Source organism: Bombina bombina, chromosome 1, assembly GCF_027579735.1.
Source record: "Bombina bombina isolate aBomBom1 chromosome 1, aBomBom1.pri, whole genome shotgun sequence".
NCBI classification, from domain to species: Eukaryota; Metazoa; Chordata; class Amphibia; order Anura; family Bombinatoridae; genus Bombina; species Bombina bombina.
In genome coordinates, this window is record NC_069499.1 from 580984774 (window position 1) to 581001613 (window position 16840).

The window sequence follows — 16840 nt, forward strand, 5'->3', positions numbered from 1 at the left end:
TTGGTATGAACCATATCAACCTGTTGTTATGTGCACAATGGTAGAGTCAGGAAGTGCCTCTTGCATAGTGTGTGTGTGTATAGCATTCTAAAAGGGACACTGTACCCAAAAAATTTATTTCGTGATTCAGATTGAGCATGAAATTTTAAGCAACTTTCTAATTTACTCCTATTATCAAATTTTCTTCATTCTCTTGGTATCTTTATTTGAAATGCAAGAATATAGGTTTAGATGCCGGCCCATTTTTGGTGAACAACCTGGGTTGTCCTTGCTGATTGGTGGATAAATTCATCCACCAATAAAAAAGTGCTGTCCAGAGTACTGAAACAAAAAAAAAAGCTTAGATGCCTTCTTTTTCAAATAATGATAGCAAGAGAGCGAAGAAAAATTGATAATAGGAGTAAATTAGAAAGTTGCTTAAAATTGAATGCTCTTTCTGAATTACAAAAGAAAAAATTTGGGTACAGTGTCCCTTTAATAAAGTTTACAGTTATGAAGACCTGTGCTTGATCTCCTTATATAAATAAGATAAAACAGAGAGGGAGTAACGGAGCAGTAGCGGGTGAAGCCACCTCGCTGAAATGAGTTTTTGCAGGTTGGGATGTCTGCATTTGTAATTTTTTTTTCCATACTTTTTTATTCAGGTGGGGGGTGGTAACTCCCTGAAATTACTTTTTGCAGGTTGGTATGTCTATATGCAACTACCTGTATCGATTGTTAACTCTCAAACATAAAAATGCAAGTGGCACTAAAGTGTATTGTCACTAGGATTTGCTGTAACAATAAGATTCCAGGAGCCTGCATGGTGAATTTCGCTTAAAAGTGAGACACGACATATACATTAGGTCTTAAAGTTAAAGCATATTAGAAAGTAACGTTCTGGCAATCCATCAATAAAACATGTTGCTCCATCGAGTATTAACTTTTGTTGCCTTTTCAAAGTTTTCACTAATGTTCCTAATACCACGACCTTAGCTGTGCCCATGCAGCATTAGCTTAGTCGACTCGCGAATCTGTCAAACAGAAATACCAATATTTATATAGCGGCTAGTTGCCAAGGAAACGCCGACACGGCTATGCATCTGTCACGTCCTTACGTCATCACGCAGGCTGTGAAGGGTATTGTGGGTATGAAGATGGCAGCCTTGCTGAACGAGTGAGAAAGTGGCCGGCTTCTTGGAAAAGGCAACTCAAACACGAAAATTTGGAACTGGAAAACAACCAGAAATTGTAGCTAGAAGACTCTAGAATACTGACCGGTCGAGGGCAGGTGATGACACAGTTGTAGTATTTACACCTAGTTTAATAAACCATAGATATAGGCTAACACTCATATTTACACAGCCATTGGCCAGTAACAGTGTAAATAGGCACACACACACACAGAACACAAGTAGTATTTATACATGGTGACATGGTGACCCACGCATTATAAACACATATGATTACTCAGACATATAAACACGGCACAGAGTATTTGGGTATGTGTACTTTTGCAGAGAGAGGGATACTAGTCGACCCGGAAACTATATATAAATATGTGCCCACTTTGCAAGACGTCAGGGATCTGCATATCTGTCACATCATAGGGAGGTAGAGATATTTAGTAAGCAAAACAGGATATCTACAATGATCTACACATATGTTGTGGAAAGACAACGTAAGATCCATCTACAGTTTTTAATGAATAAGATAAAACTTTAGTCAGCAGTGATGCACCCCATAGGAATTGTGAAAGAAAAACGTGACACCTGAGTACATGTTTATGAGCTTAAGTACACATGTAGTAAATAATCACATAATAATGAAAATGTTAAAGGGATATGAAACCCAAAATTTTTCTTTCATAATTCTGATATAACATGCAATTTTAAGAAACTTTCTAATTTACTCCTATTATTATAACTTTTTCGTTGTTCTCTTTATTTTAAAAAGCAGGTATGTAAACTTAGGAGCTTGCCCATTTTTGGTTCTGCATCCAGGGTAGTGCTTGCTGATTGGTGGGTAAACGCTACCCAGGGTGCTAAACCAAAAATGGGTCAGCTCCTAAGCTTACATTTCTGATTTTTCAAATAATGAGAACCAAGAAAAAACTATAAATTAGAAAGTTTCTTTAAATTGCATTCTCTATCTCAATTATGAAAGAAAAATTTTGGGTTTCATATCCCTTTAACATTTTGTCTAGTGGACTGCAGTATTCAGCCACTACAATTGCTGTTTATTCTGTGAATTTAGCACAGCTGTGGTTAAACTACCCATGCTACTTTGGATAACTAAAGCAATATACAGTAGTAATTTAACCCTTTGAATACTCATAATGTGTATCAGTCATTTAAACCCTTTATTGCCTGTGTAGTCAAGGGATCAATCAAGACAATGCATTTTTCAAAATCTAGTAGTCAGCCCAAACTTGTGTGTAAAAGAAAATAAATATAAAAAAATGTGTTTTTAATATCATTATTATTTCAAATTATATGTTTGCTTACCAGTAATACAAAACATTGTGATGTAATTCCTTGGTTCCCAACAGAATGCACATTGATTAAACCTCTTGGTTGGCAGTGATAAATACAACTGCAATTCAGCACTTGCCAGAAGCACAAACCAAAAAAGACAGATAACCCCTTGAGTACCAGAAATGTCTCGATTTCCCCAAACACACTAGTTAGTAGTGAATTAACCCTTGATTGGCAGGGTTTAGTAATTGCTGTGTAATATGTAGCAGCAGTTTTATCTTCTAACCTTGTTCCGGTCACAGCGTTCTGTCACTGATGTGCTGCCACCCTTGAAATCACTTCTTGTGAGGATGAGGAGAGTACTGATCCTGGCTGCTGTCTATGCTAATAACAAATGCCAGGACTAAAGAACATTTTATTGATTTACCTACTATCTGGTATTTGCTGAGACCTGATGTATGTATGCATATACTCATACATACCACATAATAAATATTAACATACAAGTGTATTGCATTGCTTGAGCGTTTGATACACAACAGCATGTGATAGCTATATATTATTTAGCTCACAGGTGCATAAAAAGCCACAGAAAGAAATCTGACCCCCCTTGCTCCTAAAGTTTGGGTCTCTTTCCTAGATTCTAAAAGAGATATTTTTACATAAAGAGTAACAAAGACTAAGTTATTGGAATCTGTATACCCACACTAACACATATTTTGGGCACAGTTAGCCTATAGATAGTTACACTGGCCTAGACAGAAAATGAAAAAGCATTGCACACAGTTTGAAAGAATTTTAGGCCAAAGGAGATACGCAGTCACACTGACCTAAGACTTAAACAGTATAAAAACAGTCACACCAACGTTATACATAGGCAATATATATGCACATATAAGCATTACAGAATGGAATATGAATTATCAGAAGTGGATTTACGTTCAATAATTTTATCAAACACACAATATTATGTAGACTGCTTTTTGGCATGTATACCATCATTACCAAATCAGCATTGGGTTTAAACAGTTGCTTGTTAGTTTGCTATGGAGATATTTGTTTGTTTTTTCCCATTGCTATTTATAATACAATTTGATGTTTGAAGGTAAAACTTTTTTTATTATTAATTGAAGGAACATAGGACCTGTAATAAGTGTCTGGTTTTGCTACATTGTAAGTGTTGTTTGGTTAGAACTCAGATTTACATTTTCTTCTTTATTTTTTCATAAAATAAAGAAAAAAGAAAGAAAATCCCAATTTAATATTGCATACATGTATTTAGAACATACATAGATAATTGTAAATGTGACCCCCCCCAGAAACTAACTTCAAAATTGAAATGTTTTAAATACAGAAGTATACTTATACAATGTTTTATTTATATTAAAACTCATACCAAACCAGGACTTGTCAAATTTGTTTGAAACTTAAAATCCATCTATCGTTATGTGCTTACATAATGAAATGGTAAGCAAATGAAAATCCTTTTTCTTTCAGTGGTATTTTCCAGAGTGTAAAATGGAGTAGTTCTATTGTTAGCAACTTAACATTTGAATGAAAAATAGTAAGCAAAGGCATTAAATATGTTTTTCTTTTCCTTAAAACCTCGGGTTTATATTGATCAACACGTTGAGACTGTTACAAGCCTTCCCCAGGAGATGGTTTATAAACCTTTTTTTTGAGGTTCAGGATAAATAGAATTTAATTGTATAGATATTATTTTTTGTATAGAGAATGATTAACATTTGTATCTCAGTACAATATTTAAGTGGATAGATTGAAGGATCTTAATCCAAAGATTAAATATTTTAGTTAGATACCTATGGAGTAAGAATATAAGAGATGTAATAGTAAATAGTGAATGCAGAGATAGGTCCAGGGAAGATTCAGAAACAAATGTTTTTGTCAAATTCAAAATTGGCTTCATATCTATGCCTAAATTTCAGTAACTGCAATAACATGATTAAGGGAGAGGTTTTTTTATTCTTAGACTGGTCAAACATTTAAAATTCCAGGTTTCTATACTTGCAATACAGAATTTGTAATATATTTAAGTGTCCTTGCTCTAAGGTGTAGATAGGAGAGTCGACCCGTAGGAATCATTGAACACAAATCCAACATTAGACAAAATGACAGACAAGCTCCAGTATTTAAAGGGATAGTAAACCCCAAAATTTTATTTTATGATTCAGATAGAACATACAATTTGAAACAACTTTCCAATTAAATTCTATTATCACCTTTTCTTCATTCTCTTGTTATCCATTGCTGAAGGGACAGCATTGCACTATTGGCAGGAAGCTGAAAATATCTATTTAGCCACTCACAAGAGACAAATGTGTGCAGGCACCAATAAGCAGCAGCTCCCACTAGTGTATGATGTGTGCGTATTCATATTTTAACAAGGGATACTAAGAGAACAAAGCACATTTGAAAATAGGAGTGAATTTAAAGGTTTCTTAAAATGACATGCTCTATCTGAATCATGCAAGTATAATTTAACTTTCCTATACCTTTAACCTTTTTGTAGAAGTATTACGTACAGTTTCACAACTTTGATTTCAGGTTATTGAACATATTATGAGACCTTGAAAAGGATGTGATAGTCAAACTATTGAAAGCTATAGAGACCTTTGCGTAAATTACAAACCATTATTCCAGTAGGCATGAATAGACCTAAATTGGAGTTCATGTTTATAATATATTTCCCCAGATTAAGAGGAATATACAAAATAACTACTTTGTAATTGTGATGATGTATCCAAATATGTATTTTGTGTGAAGTCTTTTTTGTATATTGCTGTATTAGGTCTGTCATTTTTAAAGAGAACCACTAGATGGAGCTAGATAGGAATACATACTATGTACTGTATAGTTAAAGGAACATTAACCCCTTAATGACCACAGCACTTTTCCATTTTCTGTCCGTTTGGGACCAAGGCTATTTTTACATTTTTGAGGTGTTTGTGTTTAGCTGTAATTTTCCTCTTACTCATTTACTGTACCCACACATATTATATACCGTTTTTCTCGCCATTAAATGGACTTTCTAAAGATACCATTATTTTCATCATATCTTATAATTTACTATAAATTTTTTTATAAAATATGAGGAAAAAATGGAAAAAAAAAACACTTTTTCTAACTTTGACCCCCAAAATCTGTTACACATCTACAACCACCAAAAAACACCCATGCTAAATAGTTTCTAAATTTTGTCCTGATTTTAGAAATACCCAATGTTTACATGTTCTTTGCTTTTTTTGTAAACTATAGGGCCATAAATACAAGTAGCACTTTGCTATTTCCAAACCGTTTCTTTTCAAAATTGGCGACAGTTACATTAGAACACTAATATCTTTCAGGAATCTCTGAATAGCCATTGACATGTATATATTTTTTTTTAGTAGACAACCCAAAGTATTGATCTAGGCCCATTTTAGTATATTTCATGCCACCATTTCACCGCCAAATGCAATCAAATACAAAAAATCGTTCACTTCTCACAAATTTTTTCACAAACTTTTGGTTTCTAACTTAAATTATTTACAAACAGCTTGTGCAATTATGGCATAAATGGTTGTAAATTCTTCTCTGGGATCCCCTTTGTTCAGAAATAGCAGACATATATGACTTTGGCGTTGCTTTTTGGTAATTAGAAGGCCGCTAAATGCCACTGCGCACCACACGTGTATTATGCCCAGCAGTGAAGGGGTTAATTAGGGAGCATGTAGGGAGCTTTTTGGGGTAGCTTTAGTGTAGTGTAGTAGACAACCCCAAGTATTGATCTAGGCCAATTTTGGTATATTTCATGCCACCATTTCACCGCCAAATGCGATCAAATAAAAAAAAAACGTTAATTTTTTCTCAATTTTAGGTTTCTCACTGAAATTATTTTCAGAAATAGCAGACATATATGGCTTTGGCATTGCTTTTTGGTAATTAGAAGGCCTCTAAATGCCGCTGCGCATCACACGTGTATTATGGCTAGCAGTGAAGGGGTTAATTATGTAGCTTGTAGGGAGCTTGCAGGGTTAATTTTAGCTTTAGTGTAGAGCTCAGCCTCCCACCTGAAACATCAGACCCCCTGATCCCTCCCAAACAGCTCTCTTCCCTCCCCCACCCCACAATTGTCCCCGCCATCTTAAGTACTGGCAGAAATTCTGCCAGTACTAAAATAAAAGGTATTTGGCCCTTTTTTTTTTTTTTTTAAAAAAAAAAAGCATATTTACATATGCTGATGTGTAGGATCCCCCCTTAGACCCCAACCTCACTGATCCCCCACCAAACAGCTCTCTAACCCTTCCCCTCTGCCTTAATGGGCGCCATCTTGGGTACTGGCAGCTGTCTGCCAGTACCCAGTTTTGTAACAAAATGTGCCTTTTGTTTTAAAAAAATGCCCTTTTCTGTAGTGTAGCTTTCCCCCCCACCAAGACCAACCCCCAACCCCTTCCAGGTCCCTTAGATTACATTTTTAATTGGCCATTTATTATTTTTTTTTAAGCTTTTAACTTTTTTTTTTTCTGTAGTGTAGCGGTTCCCACCCGCTCCCGCCCCGTGCACGAGCCCGCCCGCCACCCCCCGTTGCACGCGCGCGCTCCCGTGCACGCCCCCGTAGATCCCGCCCCCGATCCCGCCCCCCTCCACTTCACACAGAGCACCGATGGCCGCCCACCCGCCTCCCACGTAAGCTCCCACCCACCAACGATACCGGCCATCGATGTCCGGTGCAGAGAGGGCCACAGAGTGGCTCTCTCTGCATTGGATGGCCAAGGGGGGTTATTGCAGGATGCCTCCATATCGAGGCATCACTGCAATAACCGGAAAGCAGCTGGAAGCGAGCAGGATCGCTTCCAGCTGCTTTCCAGACCAAGGACGTACGCCACACGTCATCGGTCATTAACTGTATTTTTTTTGAGGACGTGTGGCGTACGTCCTTGATCGTTAAGGGGTTAAACACTAAATAAATGCTAGGTAGAATGATGTATTCAAAGAAAATATTAGTCTGAGAATAACATGTATATGTATTTTTTTAAAGTTTCAATAGCTGTTAAAATAAAGACAAAATAAGTGTAAAGTTTTAGTGTCTATAAAACAGTGGGGGCTTCCATGTTGTAACACTTTGGTTACCTTCTCTGCTGTGGCCAATTAGGGACAGTTATAAATAGGTCACACTTCCATTTCTAACAGGAACTAAATAGGTCACAATTTCAAAATTATATATATATATATATATATATATATATATATATATATATATATATATATATATATATATATATATATATATATCCTTTTTATATTACCATCTCCAAGTGTTTAATGTACCTTTTAATGCATTTGATTGAGATAACCACCCAGTATGGGTATATAAAATTAGTGTTTTTTAGATGGTAGAATATAGCTTGATTAAGGTCAGGTAGACCAAAACGTTTGTAAAGGTGATGCTCTAAATAAATTCTTTGTAATAAATGAAGAAGTGATGCTGCTACTCTTTTGGAATACTATTATTTGTGTGTCACTGCAAATATAATTAGAACACTTCTGAATAAATGATCTGTTCATCAAATATTTCAATAAGGAAATATAGTACGAACAAGGCTTTTCATAAAGGGTAAAATAAGTAGAATTCAGGTATTTATTTACAAAGTAACACAAAGGCCATTGAAATTATAGTACACGTTTTGTAGACTAGAATAAGCACTCTATAACAAACAGGTGGAAGTTTGCAGACAGTCTGGGGTGGAGTCTATTTGTGTCCCACCTTTGTGTACTAATTTGTAAGTTTTATTTAATCATAATGTTATGTTGGTTACAGCAGTACTATTCTCTCTGCTGTTCTTTTTTTGCACTCACAAGTACCACTGGATTTGAATTTGCTACCCATTTGGTTTTTATGAGGAACACCTATATTACAGACAAGATCAGTGTACGGAGTGGGTCCAGTTGTATTTGTTTTATATATATTTTATGGTATTGATATTTTCTTTTATGTTTGTAAACGCCTGGTGTAGATCTGTGGTCTTTGACAATATGGCAGAATTTGTGTTTTTAGGTGCCAAATAATATATTTTTTTTTTTATAGGGATGAATGTGTGTAGAAGATTAAAAAATGTTTGAGACAAAACCCAAACTATAACTAAACTATAAAGAAATAACCATGGTTATTGATGATGTAATATGTAAGTTGCAAGTGGGGAAAAGAATAAAATCTAACATATTTTGTCTGATATACACTGAGTGCTGTTTTGTGTACTTTTGTACACATCAAAGCCCCTTTTCATGTATACCACAAATCAATTGTTATCTTGTACATACGTGATTTAAAATCTAGATGACAACTTGTCATCTAAGCATCATCTTGTTGCAAAACAGCATAATAATATAGTGCTGTTCAATCCCCTACCATATCAGATTATAGTAATAAGGGCAAATGTTATCATAGGTTGTGTGCATCACTGCGGTGTGAAAAGCAAGAATGGATGTCTTGGTTTATTTTTCAGATCTCTTACATTAAAGCCAATGTTATGCATAGCATATATTGACAGTTAAGCACTACATTGCAAAAATCGATCAAAATACATATTTTATAGTAATTTAAGCTTGTTTCTTTAGTGAAAACCTTGTTGAGTATTTTTACCTGTTCCATTGCTGTGGTTAGTAAGAAGCCATATGTAAATTCACTCCTATGCTTAATATCTAAGCAACCAATATATTTTAGTGCCACTCAATTTACGTTATACATCCCAGCCTCTCTGGTAGGAGTGGAAAAAGTACAATTTTAGGAGGCAAAAAAACTTTTTTTATCCTATACTTAAATATTAATTAGCGTGTCATATTGTTTTTGTGTTTTCAGTTCTTTGTAGGTTTAAAAAAAAAAAGTTCAAATTGGTGACAGCACCACTTGCTTGTATAAAAGTGCAAAATCTTTATTATAGGAGTTATCCCCAGACAACAAACCTACGGCTACTTTTCAAGATACAAACGCTTTAAGGGCAGTCTACTTGAAAATTGTTAATGTTTAAAAAGATAGATAATCCCTTTATTACCCGTTCCTCAGTTTTGCATAACCAACACTATTACATTAATATACTTTTTACCTCTGATTACCTTATGTCAGTGCTTTTTACAAACGCGCATTTCAGCCAATTAGTGCTGGTTCCTGCATAACCATTCTCATTCTCCACAGGAGTGAGCAAAATGTTATTTATATGACACACATGAACTAGCACTATCTGGCTGTGTGCAAGATTGTAAAAAACACAGAGATTAAAAGGCGGCCTGCAGGGACTTAGAAACAGTCAGATGTTTAGTGGTTATAAACTATATTAATATCACAATGTTGTTTATGCAAAGCTGGGTGGGGAATGGGTAGTAAGGGTTTTTTTAACTTTTTAAACCAAAAAAATATCAAGTAGACTGTCCCTTTAATCATGCTGATTCAAGTTAGCAAAACACATTCTTAAATACTCTAAATACAATGATACACAGTCTTAACTGAATATGGTGCTCCATCTTAATCACAGAAACAAAAATGAATATATTATTAGACTTAATCTGTTCTTGAGGTACCCAAATATGTTGTCTTTTTTACTTCCTCTTGTTTGCTATTAATATCCTCAGACTTTGTTATATAGGTGAGACCACCCACAGTGCTGATTTGTCTCTGAGTTTAATGAAGATAGTGATAAAATGCATAAAGTTATTAAAAATAATTGGCAGATGCGGGAGGTAGATTGAAGATTATTATACCTGTTAAGCTAATTGGGTGAATTATTTGTTAAACATGCGGTGTGGGCTTTGTTGTATCTGTAAGACCATCCTCACTGAGACAGAAAGGATTGTGCAGCCCAAGTCCACAATACGTAATAATACAGGCTGTCAACTTAGGTACCAGGTTATAGTCCATATTCCAAAATTGAGAAGAGTGAGAGATAGAGAGCTCTTGTTGAAGAAATGGAAGTATAGTGGATAAAGTTTTTGGCACATGGCATCCTCGATGTCAGAATAGGGATTATGATCTATATTTTTAAATAATTAAATGGATAGGAAAATCAAAATTAATCTTGCATGATTCAGATAGGGCATGTCATTTTAAGACACTTTTAAATTCACTTCTATTTTCAAATGTGCTTTGTTCTCTTGTTTTCCCTCGTTATAAAAGAATACGTACATATCCTACAATAGTGGGAGCTAGTTGCTGATTGGTGCCTGCACACATCTGTCTCTTGTGATTGGCTAACTAGAAGTGTTCAGCTAGCTGCCAGTAGTGCATTGCTGTTCCTTCAGCGAAAGATAACAAGAAAACTAAAAAACAAATTTGATAATGGAAGTAAATTGAAAAGTTGTTTAAAATTGTACGTTCTATCCAAATCATGAAAACTATTTTTGTGGTTTCCTCCCTTTAAATAATTGTTTTAAGATTGTTGGTTTTAGATATTTGCATTCAATAGTTTTGCCTACTGCCAAATGCGGAAGAAGGCGGTTGCTTGCAGCATTCAGCCCTTTTCTGAGCCAGATTTATTCTTGTAAAGTGCAACACACTAAATCCAGATCTTAGTGTGTTGCACTTTCACAAGAATAAATCCGGCCCCGAAAAGAGACAAATGCTACCGCCTTCCTCCGCATTCAGCAGTGAACAAAACTGCTGACTGCACATGTCTTTAATATGGTACAAATTGATCTTTAGTAAGACATAAATTTCTTTCATGTAATTGGCAAGAGTCCATGAGCTAGTGACGCATGGGATATACAATCCTACCAGGAGGGGCAAAGTTTCCCAAACCTCAAAATGCCTATAAATACACCCCTCACCACACCCACAATTCAGTTTTACAAACTTTGCCTCTTATGGAAGTGGGGAAGTAAGTTTGTGCTAAGATTTCTACGTTGATATGCGTTTCTCAGCATTTTGAAACACGATTCCTCTGAGTACAGTGAATGTCAGAGGGATGTGAAGGGAGTATCACCTATTGAATGCAATGGTTTTCCTCACGGGAGATCTATTTCATAGGTTCTCTGTTATCGGTCGTAGAGCTTCATCTCCTACCTCCCTTTTTAGATCGACGATATACTCTCATATTCCATTACCTCTACTGATAGCCAAACCAGTACTGAAACGGTTATCTGCTATATGTGGATGAGTGTCTTTTGGTAAGTATGTCTTCATTACTTAAGACACTCTCAGCTATGGTTTGGCACTTTATATATTTATATAAAGTTCTAAATATATGTATTGTACTTATATTTGCCATGATTCAGGTTTTCAGTATATTTCCTTTTGGAGACTGTCAGTTTCATATCTGGGAAATACATTTTATAGGGAAAATGTATTTCTTACCTGGGGTATAGTCTTTTTTTTTTTTCAATTGACTGTCATTTTAAATTCGCTGGCAGAATTAGGCTCGCGAGGGCGCAAAATACCAAAATATATTGCGTCATTTTTGGCGCGAGATTTTACGTTCGATGATGCAAATTCGTCACGGCATCTTAGTTGATGCAGAGTCCTTTCACAAGGTTGTGTCTTCAATGACGTGAGTGTGTAATTTCCGGATGTTGTTGGAACCAAAAAAATAATTTCTGCAATTTCTATGGCTGATGTTGCAGCTGCATCAACTTTTTGGTTGGGAAAATTTAGTGCAACAAGAATTGGATTCTGATTTGTCTAGCATTGTTAGCTTGCTTCAACATGCTAATCATTTTATTTGTGATGCCATTTTTGATATCATCAAAATCAATGTTAAATCTATGTCTTTAGTTATTTTAGCTAGAAGAGCTTTGTGGCTTAAATCTTGGAATGCTGACATGACTTCTAAGTCCAGATTGCTATCTCTTTGTTTCCAAGCTAATAAGTTATTTGGTTCTTAGTCGGATTCCATTATTTGAACTGTCACTGGAGGGAAGGGAGTTTTTTTGCCTCAGGATAAAAGACCGAAGGGTAAATCTAAAGCTTCTAAGCGTTTTCGTTCCTTTCGACAAAATAAGGAAAAGAAACCTAATCCTTCCCCCAAGGAATCTGTTTCCAATTGGAAACATTCTTCAAATTGGAATAAATCCAAGCCATTTAAGATACCAATGACTGCCCTCAAGTCCGCATGAAGGTGGGGCCCTCATTCCAGCTCAGCTGGTAGGGGGCAGATTAAGATTTTTCAAGGATATTTGGACAAATTCTTTTCTGTAATCAGAGAGTGGGTATTGCGGTGTTTCCTTATTTGGACGATATCTTGGTACTAGCTCAGTCTTTACGTTCTGCAGAATCTCACATGAATTAACCTAGTGTTGTTTCTTCTGAAACATGGTTGGAGGATCAATTTACCAAAAAGTTCTTTGATTCCTCAGACAAGGGTCACCTTTTTAGGTTTCCAGATAGATTCAGTGTCCATGACTCTGTCTCTAACAGACAAGAGATGTTTAAAATTGGTTGCAGCCTTTCGGAACCTTCAGACTCAGTCATTACCTTCAGTAGCTATGTGCATGGAAGTTTTAGGTCTCATGACTGCAGCATCGGATGCGATCCCCTTTGCTTGTTTTCATATGAGACCTCTCCAGCTTGGTATGCTGAACCAATGGTGCAGGGATTATAGAAGGATATCACAATTAATATCCTTAAATCCCAATATTCGACTATCTCTGACTTGGTGGTTAGATCACCATCGTATAGTTCTAGGGGCCTCTTTTGTTCGTCCAGCCTAGACTGTGATCACAACAAATGCGAGTCTTTCAAGTTGGGGAGCTGTTTGGGGATCTCTGACAGCACAAGGGGTTTGGAAATCTCAAGAGGCGAGATTACCAATCAATATTTTGGAACTCCATGCGATTTTCAGGGCTCTTCAGATTTGGCCTCTTCTGAAGAGAGAACCATTAATTTGTTTTCAGACAGACAATATCACAACTGTGGCATATGTCAATCATCAGGGTGGGATTCACAGTCCCCAAGCTATGAAAGAAGTATCTCGGATACTTGCTTGGGCGGAATCCAGCTCCTGTCTAATTTCTGCGGTTCATATCCCAGGTATAGACCATTGGGAAGCGGATTATCTCAGCCGTCAGACTTTACATCCGGGGGAGTGGTCCCTCCATCCAGATGTGTTTTATCAGGTTGTTCAGATGTGGCGTCTTCCAGAAATATATTTCATGGCTTCTCATCTAAACAAGAAATTTCCCAGGTACCTGTCCAGGGATCCTCAGGCGGAAGCAGTGGATGCGTTGACACTTCCTTGGTGTTATAAACCTGCTTATATTTTCCTGCCTTTTGTTCTTCCAAGAGTGATCTCCAAAATCATTATGGAGCAATCATTTGTGCTGCTGGGGGCTCCAGCATGGCCTCACAGGTTTTGGTATGCCAATCTTGTTCGGATGTCCAGTTGCCAACTTTGGCCACTTTCATTAAGACTGGACCTTCTGTCTCAAGGTCCGTTTTTCCATCAGGATCTCAAATCATTAAATTTGAAGGTATGGAAATTGAACGCTTAGTGCTTAGTCATAGAGGTTTCTCAGATTCTGTGATTAATACTATGTTGCAGGCTCGTAAATCTGTTTCTAGAAAGATTTATTATCGAGTTTGGAAGACTTGCATTTCATGGTGTTCCCCTCATAAATTCTCTTGGCATTCTTTTAGAATTCCTATAATTGTACAGTTTCTTCAGGCTGGTTTGGATAAGGGTTTGTCTGCAAGTTCTTTGAAGGGACAAATCTCTGCTCTTTCTGTTTTATTTCACAGAAAGATTGCTAAGCTTCCTAATATTTACTGTTTTGTTCAGGCTTTGGTTCGTATCAAGCCTGTCATTAAATCAATCTCTCCTCCTTGGAGTCTTAATTTGGTTTTGAGGGCTTTACAGGTTCCTCCATTTGAGCCTATGCATTCTTTGGACATTAAACTACTTTCTTGGAAAGTGTTGTTCCTTTTGGCCATCTCTTCTGCTAGAAGAGTTTCTGAATTATCTGCTCTCTTGTGAATCTCCTTTTCTGATTTTGCATCAGGATAAGGCAGTTTTGCGGACTTCATTTAAATTTTTACCTAAGGTTGTGAATTCTAACAACATTAATAGAGAAATTTTTGTCCCTTGTGTCCTAATCCTAAGAATTCTTTGGATGTGGTGAGAGCTCTGAAATATTATGTTGAAGCTACTAAAGATTTCAGGAAGACTTCTAGTCTATTTGTTATTGTTGTTGTTTTCTGGTTCTAGGAATGGTCAGAAGACTTCTGCTGTTTCCTTGGCATCGTGGTTACAGCTTTTGATTCATCAAGCTTATTTGGAGTCGGGCCTATCCCCGCCTCAGAAAATTACAGCTCATTCTACTATATCAGTCTCCACTTCGTGGTCTTTTAGGAATGAAGCTTCAGTTGATCAGATTTGCAAAGCAGCAACTTGGTTTTCTTTGCATACATTTACTAAATTCTACTGTTTTGATGTATTTGCTTCTTCTGAAGCAGTTTTTGGTAGAAAAGTTCTTCAGGCAGCCGTTTCAGTTTGATTCTTCTGCTTATGTTTTAAGTTTTTTCCTTTAATTTATGAGAATAAACTTATATTTTGGGTTGTGGATAATTTTCTTCAGCGAAATATGGCTGTTTTTATCTCTTCCTCTCTAGTGACTCTTGCGTGGAGTTCCACATCTTGGGTATTGCTATCCCATACGTCACTAGCTCATGGACTCTTGGCAATTACATGAGAGAAAACATAGAGATACTGATTAGAGTATCTCTATAGCCCAGAATATAGCTATAACAATTTTTAGGTGGTATCGCGTATAACACTTATTGTCACTCACAGTTTAACACCCCGGCTTGTCCAACCCTAATTGCTTTGACTCTTTTTTTTTTTTCTTCTCTCTTTTTTTTCCCATCTCCCCCCAACACCATACACCAATCCCTCACCTTCCACGCTCACTATCCCCACCTTGCTGTGTTTTTGTTTATTCTTTTCCCTAGCTTGGGTTTTGTTTTTCTTTCCACTTTATCACTTGCACTTCACTCTCTTGATAGTGCTTTCACTACCCTAATTTCACATGGACAAATATGTCACATTCTAAACCTAACTCACCAGCGATGCCACCTAAGCAAAAAGACAAAAGGGATAAACCTAGTGATTTGGAGGCCCATAATGACCCCAATCTGAGCAATGTTGACACGACAGCACTTCTGCATCAAATATCTTTACTTTTCATGCCACAGTTTGAAGGCCTGAAACAAGAAATAGTAAATTTATCGACAGAAATAAAACAGAGAATTCTGGGAATCACTAAGTACAAAATTATTTAATTTCATGGGGGAAAATATAATTATTGCTGGAGACTATAATATGACATTTTCATATGCTTTAGATAGATTCAATAGCAAGTCCACAGATAAGAAGGCCAGAGATACAAAGATACTTTCCAAATTCTGCCAGAAGCTGGCTCTCAAGGATATTTGGCGATTACAGCACCCAGACCATAGGGAATATACATGCGAATCTAAATCATTTAGATCCTTTTCGAGAATAGATTTCTTTCTAATCTCCAATCAAATGATGAGGTCAGATATTAAATCAGATATTAAAGAAATTAAACTATCAGACCATGCAATTATTTTGTTAGAAATTCAGTACAGAGCCCCGCTCCGGAGTAACAATGCACGCTTCTTTTTTCCGCAATATCTTATCCATGATATCAAATTTCGCACATGGCTGCAAGGGAGATGGAAAGAGTTTTTTGACCTCAATAAGAACTATCTGAGTAAACCTGAAATCCTCTGGGAAACTGCAAAGGCAGTTATGAGAGGTGAAATAAAAGCATATCTAATTAGGGACAAGGCCAAAAGGAAACGGAGAGAGGAACAGCTAGCTAATACACTTAAGAACAAATATTCTCGATATATCCAGAATCCCTCCACAGTAAATTGGAATAAATATAAAAATGCAAAAACGGAACGGGACCTTTTCTTTAAGCAATTAATGGTAATCGCAGATCAGAAACAAAAAACTTTCTTTGCAGGAAGTCAGGGTATATCGGCTAGAACATTAGCTAAAATTGTAAAGGTTAGGCAACAGAAAAATTATATTTCAGCCATTAATTATCAAGGTAAAGGATTAATTAAGAGCTCAGAAATAAGAGAGGCGTTCCTAGATTATTTCCAAAAAGTGTATTCCCACACACCAATAGACAAAGTTAATAAAGATTACTTCTGGCAGCAGATTAAATTACCACAGGTTACAGCTCAGGACCTTCAAGTACTTAACGAACCAATCACGTTAAAAGAGATATCGGATGCGATAATAAATTTGAAATCAGGTAAAGCGCCCGGTCCGGATGATCTTCCGGCCGAATTTTATAAACTTCTTCGCGAACAAACTCTCCCTCTTCTCCAGTCTCTATTTAATGAGTACTTTTATTAACAATAAAACACA

At 36.4% G+C, this 16840-nt stretch overlaps 1 protein-coding gene across 1 annotated transcript in view; it reads left to right on the forward strand.

Moving 5' to 3' along the window:
* Window positions 1-1122: 1122 nt before the first annotated feature.
* UBE2F (ubiquitin conjugating enzyme E2 F (putative)) overlaps window positions 1123-16840 on the forward strand; it is a gene marked incomplete in the record, with an annotated part of 973189 nt that continues 957471 nt past the window's right edge. The window contains 1 exon segment of the mRNA XM_053698825.1: window positions 1123-1270.